The following is an 8,921-nucleotide window of genomic DNA, read 5'->3' on the forward strand; positions in this document are numbered from 1 at the left end:
AAACAATAGGACCATACAAACCAAATCTTCAAAAACTTGGAAAACCCCATCAACATGTTTCTATATGGAAAAACACACCATCAAACAAAATATTAATTTATTCAAAGCGTATATTAATTATACAAAGCATACCCAAGTTTATAAAACCTATCACATGTTACTAACCCATTCCATTAATTGATTAAACACACCAAGTGTTTTATTTAAACACTTTACAACCACCAAACAATAGGATTATAGGACCATGCAAACCACATCTTCAAAAGTTTGCCAAACTCCATCAATTTATTCAATCAAAAATACAATCAAATTCGAAATAAATACATTCATATCTCAAATAAAAACAAACAAATTAACTACCAATATATACTAAACAATATAAGAGGGACCAATATAATTATAAAACATAGTCACTAGTCTAACAACATTACACAGCACCAACATCACATTACTTGAAATCATCTCAAACATCTAACGAAACTTGAAATTTCCATCAAGGTAGCTAGAATACTACCTCCAACGCACACTCTCACTTCCAAATCCCTTCAACAAGCTCCAAATAGCACTCTTAAAAACAAACACAACATTAAATTAATATACATTTACAAAACATAGGCTATCAAAAATTAAAGAAAAATCCAAAGAAAACAAAAGAAAAATGTGGGGGTTTGTACATACCGGACGAATTTCAGACTCTCTCTCTCTCTCTCTCTCTCTCTCTATGTGTGGGGTTTCTCGCTCTCTCGTTTGTTGTCCCTCTCTCTTTCTTTCTCTATCTCTCTCTCTTTACCTCTCATAGCACTCTCTCTCTCTCTCTCTCTCTCTGTGACGCCCCGACTCCTACGTACAAAAATACGGGAATCGTGACGTCGGGATGATGACAACACTGTCACGCATTCTAACGAAATGTGCTCAAGTGTGTGCAACATGCAAAAGTGCACAACAAAAGTCGCAGCGGATAATATAAATAAGTCAACTAAGTACCAGAATTTTTAATACAAACTAACATAAGTAAAATGATTAAAAGAGTTATACAGTCATCCCAAATAAAATAATAAAAGTCTCAAACCATAAATGAGTGATCCCAATCACTTCTCGGGCGGAGCCGAATCCCCAGGCTCACTCTCATCCTCCTCTGCATCAAAATCTGCGTTACCATAGAACGGTGTCGCATGTAAGTATAAATCAAATAACCACAAGATAAAAACATATTGATGCAACCAACATGCATGCATATGATGAAATATGCGTCAGACCCAAAAATATCATTTTTACCGAAAATGGATATTTTTCAATACACGCCAAAATCTCATTTTGGCCCAAAAATAATAATCCATCATTTTTCCAGAAAATGACCCAAATCAATAAAACATCATTTTCTCAGAAAATGAATAACTAAAAAAATCCTTTTATTCAACACACGCTATTTTTCCAGAAAACAGCCCATTAATCCATTAATCATATGCACCATGATCTCCCCTAGGGATCATTCGCATGTCCTGGCTTCGTAGCGATGCCCAGTTCCGTGCCCAGCGCGTTCGTGGCCAAGCATCCTCTAGCCCCCGCCAGCAGAGGGGCCACGGAGTCAGCACGAGACCATCTCGTCCGATCCCGTTGTTGCCCGGCGACAACCTAGGGGACGTCACTCAGTATATTCCGCTCCCGAGTGACTAGAGGAGCTCCACCGAGATAATGCCCCATCTCGGCTCAGAGTCGTGATACACACGCACCCAAAATTTTTTAACACATGAAAATCCAGTTTTCAATAAACATATGAATATGAATGCATGTACACGAAAACCCAGTTTCATTTACAAACATGATCATGCGTGCAATATGCCATGTACATGAACAACGCTGTGACGCCTCGACTCCCACGTACAAAAAATACGGGAATCTTGACGTCAGAATGATGACAACACGGTCACACATCCCAACGATAGTGCCAAGTGTGTGTACATGCAACATTGTACAATAAACAACGCAACGGATAATATAAATAAGTCTATTAAGTACCAGAATTTTTAAATACAAATATTCAAAACAAATCATCTTTAAAAAGTTATACAGTCATCCCAAATATATTACAAAGGCAATACATAAATAATTGATAAAAGCCAAGCTTGAGGCTCGTCATCCACATCTGCATTAAAGGCTGTGATACCATAAAATGGTACCACAGGTAAGTATAAACCAAACAACTCTCGGGATAAAAACATATTGATGCAACCAACATGCATGCATATGATGAAATATGCATCAAATCCAAAATATCATTTTTCCCAAAAATAGATATTTTTCAACACACACCAAAATTCCATTTTGGCCCAAAAATAATAATCCGTCATTTTCTCAGAAAATGACCCAAATCAATAAAACCTCATTTTCCCAGAAAATGAATCACGTAAAATCCTTTTAATCAACACACGCTATTTTTCCAGAAAACAGCCCTTTAATCCATTAACCAATGCACCATGATCTCCCCTAGGGATCATCCGCACGTCCTGGCTTCGTAGCGATGCTCAGTTCCGCGCCCAGCGCGTTCGTGGCCAAGCACCCACTACCCAACAAGCGATGCCCAGTTCCGCGCCCAGCGCATTCGTGGCCAAGCATCCTCTAGCTCCTGCCAGCAGAGGGGCCACGGAGTCGGCACGAGACCATCTCGTTTGATCCCGTTGTCGCCTAGCGACAACCCAGGGACGTCACTCAGTATATTCCGCTCCTGAGTGACCAGAGGAGCTCCATCGAGATAACACCCCATCTCGGCTTGGGGTCGTGATACACACACACCCAAAATCCTTTAACACATGAAAACCCAGTTTTCATGAAACACATGAACATGAATGTATGTACACGAAAACCCAGTTTCCTTTACAAACATGATCATGCGTGCAATATGCCATGTATATGAACAACACCATACCAACAATCAACATTTCACAATACCAACCAAACACACAACTCCGTCCACAATCCATCCGACCTCTGAACTCCTCGGACTTAGTCCGGCATGTCCAACCAGATCACAATAATATGAGTTAGTGCAAAAATATATTTAAATCATGATAGTTCTTTGGAAAAATACTTACAGTGCTATATAGTAATTTCTGAAGGATTATGAAGCTGCAAGAAGTGGGGGCACAACAATGTAACAGTGCAAAATGCACTGTGGCCGTGGGTATCAAAAATCCACTTTTGAATGAGGACAAACCAAGACCCGAAATTGATAGGGTAGGGCTTAGGGATGTCGGTGAAGCTAGTGGTGGTGGTGGTTGGCCGTGGGTGGCGGCGCAAAGGGTGGTTGAAGACCAAAAATACCCAAATTGAAAATGAGGTTGGTTGTGTTTCACCGGTGACGGATCGAAGCTGGGGTTGGGTGCATTGGGTAGCTGGGAGGTCGAGGATGAAGTGGTGAAGAAATGGTGGCCGGAGGTGGCACGACGGTGGCGCGCGGGCTCAAGGAACGCCGCGGCTTCAAGCAGTGTGTGGAGGAGAACGCCGGTGAGATAGGGGCCGAGCTTGGTGGGGGATGATGGCTGGCAGGAGGGGAAGTTGGAGGGGTGGGCGGTGCTGACCACGGCGGCGCGGCGGCGGCAGGGCTGGGAGAAGAGAGAAACGGGCGGGGTGAGAGGGGAGAGAGGCCGCGCGGGGAGAGAAACGGAAAGAGAAGAAGAAAAAGAAAAGAAAGAAGAAAAGAAAAAGTGAGGAAAGAGAAAATGGAGGGAAAGAAATGAGGTCCAGTCCTCACATCTTGGGTCACAAAAATGATCCAACGGAAACGATTTCAAAACAGCATCTCAATTAAAATAATTTAAACGTAATGATAAAATGAAAATAAAATATTTAAATCCTACAATCAATTAATTTAAAAGAAGAACAACTTAAATGTATCACAATAATAAATATTAAGAAAACATCTCAAATACATTTTCACAATTTAAAGATCATAAAATAAACCATCTAAAAATATCCGATAAATTTAAAACAAGAGAATAAATTTTTGAATTATTAAAAATAATCATTCAATAAAAATACACTAAAATACGGGGTGTTACAAATGCCATGACCACAACCAACAATGCAAACCAAACATACAACAACTCCATCCACAATCCGTCCGACCTTCGAACTCCTCGGACTCAGTCCGACATAACCAATTAGATCACAATAAAATGAGTTAGTGAAAAAATATATTTAAATCACGATAGTTCTTTAGAAAAATACTTACAGTGCTATAATATAATTTTTGAAGGATCACGGAGCTGCAAAAAGTGACGGCACAACGACGTAACAGTGTAAAATATACTGTGGCCGTGGATCTCAAAAATCCACTTTTGAACGGAGACAAACCAAGACCCGAAATTGATAGGGTAGGACTTAGGGATGTCGGTGAAGCTAGTGGTGGTGGTGGTTTGCCGTGGGTGGCGGCGTAGAGGGCGGTTGAAGACCAAATTACCCAAATCGGAGATGGAGATAGATAGGCTTCACCAGTGGTAGATCGGGGCTGAGGATGGGTGCATTTGGTTGCTAGGAGGTCGAGGATGAAGTGGTGAAGAGATGGTGGCCGGAGGTGGCGCGACGGCGGCGCTGGAGCTCAAGATGTGCCGCGGCTTTGAGGAGTTCGTGGGGGCTAAAGGCGGTGCGAGGGAGGTTGAAAATGGAGGGAGTGGTCGCCGGAGGGAGGGGGAGCTAAAGGGCTGGGCGGTGCTAGCCACGGCGGCACGACGACTGTGGGCTAGGAGAAGAGAGAAACGGACGGGGAGGGAGAAGAGAGAAGGGACACGCACGAGAGAGGGGAGAGAGAGAGGAAAGAAAAAGAAAAAGGAAAAATGGAGGGAAAAAAATGAGGTCCCATCCTCACATCTTGGGTAAAAAAAATGATCCAACGAAAATAATTTCAAAACAGTATGTCAAATAAAATAATTTAAACGTAATGATAAAATGAAGATAAAATAATTAAATCCAACAATCAATTAATTTAAAATAAAGAACAATTTAAATGCATAACAATAATTAATATTAAGAAACATATCAAATCATAAAAATAAACCCACTAAAAATCCAATAATTTTAAAATAAGAGAATAAATTTTTGAATTAATAAAAATAATCCTTCAATAAAAATACACTAAAATACGGGGTGTTACACTCTCTCTCTCTCACACTCGCATGGTTAGGCAAGCGAAATGAGGAGTGAATGTCATTCCCCTCGGCTTAAACACGCCCTAGACTTGCCTGGTGCGTTACAATTTTGTTTGTAAATGTTTTTGTTTATTGTAGCAACTTTTGTCGTTGCAATAAGTCTAAATAACAAGAACGACAACATTATGGTTACCTACCTATTTATACGGCGACTCTTTTAAAGGAAAAGTCGTCACAACATCTTAACTAATGTTCGAACGTTAACATATAAACGTTCCAACATTACAAAAGTTTTCACATCCCGCCTTAAGTGTCCCGCCAAGGTTGCATCTTTTAACCCGTTCAAATGTGTTAATCCTTACATGCGAACATGACACTTGAGGGAGTTTCATAATTTTCTATACTCTCAATGCGGGAGTGTTCCCGTTCGAATGTTCATTTCAAGTCCTACTTACATTGAAAGGGATAATACAACCGTTTGAGCGTATTATTTCTCATAAGTTAGTATGTAATTTAGTTCAATTCAAATTTACACAATTAAAAGATACTATAAAATATGCTATATATATATATACACTAATATGATAGATGATATATGGTATAATATTAATTAATATATAGCCTATATAGTATGTGATGTATCACTATGATACTAAATAAAGAACTACATATAAATCACTATATATAAATAGCTTTATGTAAATTAATATATCATCTTATATATATTTATATATATATAAGTATAGTATATCATATATCACTATATGTATATATATGATAAATCATCATTATATCGTAATTATATGAAATACATAATCATATATGATAGATATACTAGTATGATATATCAAAAAATGTGAAGCCCAAGATTGATTTGGAAGTAGATTTTTCTTTTTTTTAGTGTGTGTGTGTAGACAATGCGCCCAGCCCGAGTGGAAGCCCAATTCAAGAAAAAATAAAACCTAGCCCTTTATTTCTAAACGATGTTGTTTTTGCTTGAAGGGTGAAAACCATAAAAATTTTCTCCTCCATTTTTCCATTCTTCCCCACGCCGCCCACCCTCTCCAATGGCTCTCTCTCCCTTGCCGACCAGTGGGCTCTGCTCCACCTTCACCGCTTCACCTCATCAGCCCCTCTTCCTTCTCTTAGTCCCTCACCCTTCCCCTATACTTGACCTCTTTTCCCTCAGATCTACCCAATCTGTGCCTAGATCCCCTTTTTAGGATTATGCTCCACTGCCAATCACCGCCCTTTGCCGCGGGAACTCTTTCCTTCACCCTCTATTTATGTCAAATCTACCATCCTTAAGTTTTCCCTAGTTATAGACGCCCTTAAATTGTGCAAATCCGCCTCTGCTGCCATGCTTTGCCCTTCTAGGCACCACCTTAGTAAGCCGTGTGCCACTCTAATTATATATTAATGTTTAGGCAACGACACGCTCACACACACACACACACACACACGCACACTCACGAGATACCTTAGGCAGCCCACTTGATCATCTATAAATTTGCCATCTCGCGTTGTAAGTAAAACCCTAGATTGACGTTTGGAATACTGACATTGAAAAATCATGTTTTATTGTAATTTGGTTGTGATTGGTTAAGTAGTCAAGAACCTATGGAGTGTTGGGATAAAATTTGTAATTGGTGATGGATTGTTGGTTGAGGGCCGAATGGAGCGTTGGGAATCGTGTGTAGTTGTGAAGATGTGAAACTATGAAATTGTGTGCTACACTATGTTTGATTGCTGTATTGTGTTGTGCCTTGTCATCTAATAATTACCTGTATCATAACTGCATTTTATTTATTATCTGTCATTAATTTATTATTTGTGTTCTGCTTTGTGCTTGTGCTGTAAACTTGATATCACGACCTTAAGTTGAGGTGGGCATTATCTTGGTGAAGCTTATCTAGTTACTCGAGAGCGTATAAAAGTGACGTCTTCTAAGTTGTCGCCGAATGACAACAAGCTTGGACGAGAAGGTAACATTCTCGTGCTGACTACGTGGCCTCTTTGCTAGTGGAGGCTAGATGATGTCTGGTCACATACACCCCAGGCGTGGAGTTGGGTATCACTCGTTACGAAGTCACACGCGCGATAGTTACCCGTGGTGTGACGAAGGGAATTGGAGCGTGCGGGTGGTCCATAAGGGAGACCATGGTGCATGTGTGATCAAAATGATTGTATGGACTTTATGTAGATCACAACCCCAAATCGAGATGGAGAATTATCTTGGTGGAGCTCCTCTAGCCACTTGAGAGTATGTAAAACTGAGTGACCTCTCCTGGGTTGTCGCCGAGGGACAACGGGCTCGGATGAGATGGCAATGTTCTTGTGCCGACTTGGTGGCCTCTCTGTTGGCGGATGTTAGAGGATGCCTGGTCACGTAGGCGTCTGATGCAGGGTTGGACATTGCTTGTTATGAAGTCACACGTGCAGTCATTACCCATAGTGTGACGAAGGGAGCCAAAATGTATAGATGGTCCCTAGGAAAGATCGTGGTGCATACCTTAATTAAATGGTAGCTTTTCAAAACAAAAATGTGATTTTTTAGTGTGTGGCTTTTTCTGTAAATATTGAGAAGGAAATTGGTTTTGTACAATGGTAATGCTAAAGATATTAATTTTTTCCCTTTACTGTGAAATGTTTATATTTTCCATGCTTGTATTTTTGGGTGTTAATCTATGACTTTACTAGATGAGATTGCAAAATTTCACTGTGATGTCCTTACCTACGGTTCCGTAGAATTTGATGCAGAGGAAGGATACAAATATGGAGGATTGGCTCTGCCTGAGGAGTGAAGACTTGGGAACTTTTCCCCTTATGTATCGTAGATTAGTGTTTTTCCTATTATTTAGTCAGATGACTATAATTTACTTTATGTCGGTGTTTTTGGTGACTTATGGTTTATTTTGTTGGGTGATGTGATTTTTAATTTCTAGTACTATAGCATTTCATACTGCTCTTTTTTAATTTTTTCGTTGCTTTTATAACTGCAGTTATACATTTCATGCTTACACACACTTGCTTTCACAATGTGCTTGGGATGTGTGACCCGAGCGGCTAACACCTTGATGTCGTGACTCCTGCCAAATCACACGTGGGGGTCGTGGGTGCCACAAATAATATATAGTGATACTTTAGTATCATAGTATATGATCACTATACTATCACTAGTATTGTATAGTAATACTATCGTATTATTATATATATACGAGTCTATACTATAGTGATAATATGCTATAGTATCATACATATATACACACACTATAGTGAGGATATAATATATAGTGATCATTTGTATCATATACAACTATTCAAGAATAGGGTGTTCCAAGTCTTGTATGTTATGTGCAATGTATAATATATACATTATAGATTCATAAATAAACAAGAATCCTACCAAAAATTTGGCCAAAATTGAAATAAGAATCACTTCTAAAACTTGAAACCCAATATTTACTAATAAGGCAAAAATGAGCATAAATATATGATTTGATGTAAAATAACTAATATTGCCTTTAGTCCAAGGAATATATTAAGCTTTTCCTTCCATATTTGTATAGATTTATCTTCTTAAAGTAGTACTTCAATGCAATCAACCTAGAATTTGGACCTAGATACCCCATATCAATTTAGGTTTGCATACATGTCAAAAGGAATTAGTATTAAATTGTTAATGGGTTTGGGGATAGTGTCGGATCATTGTTATTTTTTGTGTTTAGAAGAAGTGATATTCATAGACCTAGGATATGCATGCCTCACACATTTCCTTTG

The sequence above is a fragment of the Juglans microcarpa x Juglans regia genome, chromosome 2S (genome assembly GCF_004785595.1).
Source record: "Juglans microcarpa x Juglans regia isolate MS1-56 chromosome 2S, Jm3101_v1.0, whole genome shotgun sequence".
Lineage (NCBI taxonomy): Eukaryota > Viridiplantae > Streptophyta > Magnoliopsida > Fagales > Juglandaceae > Juglans > Juglans microcarpa x Juglans regia.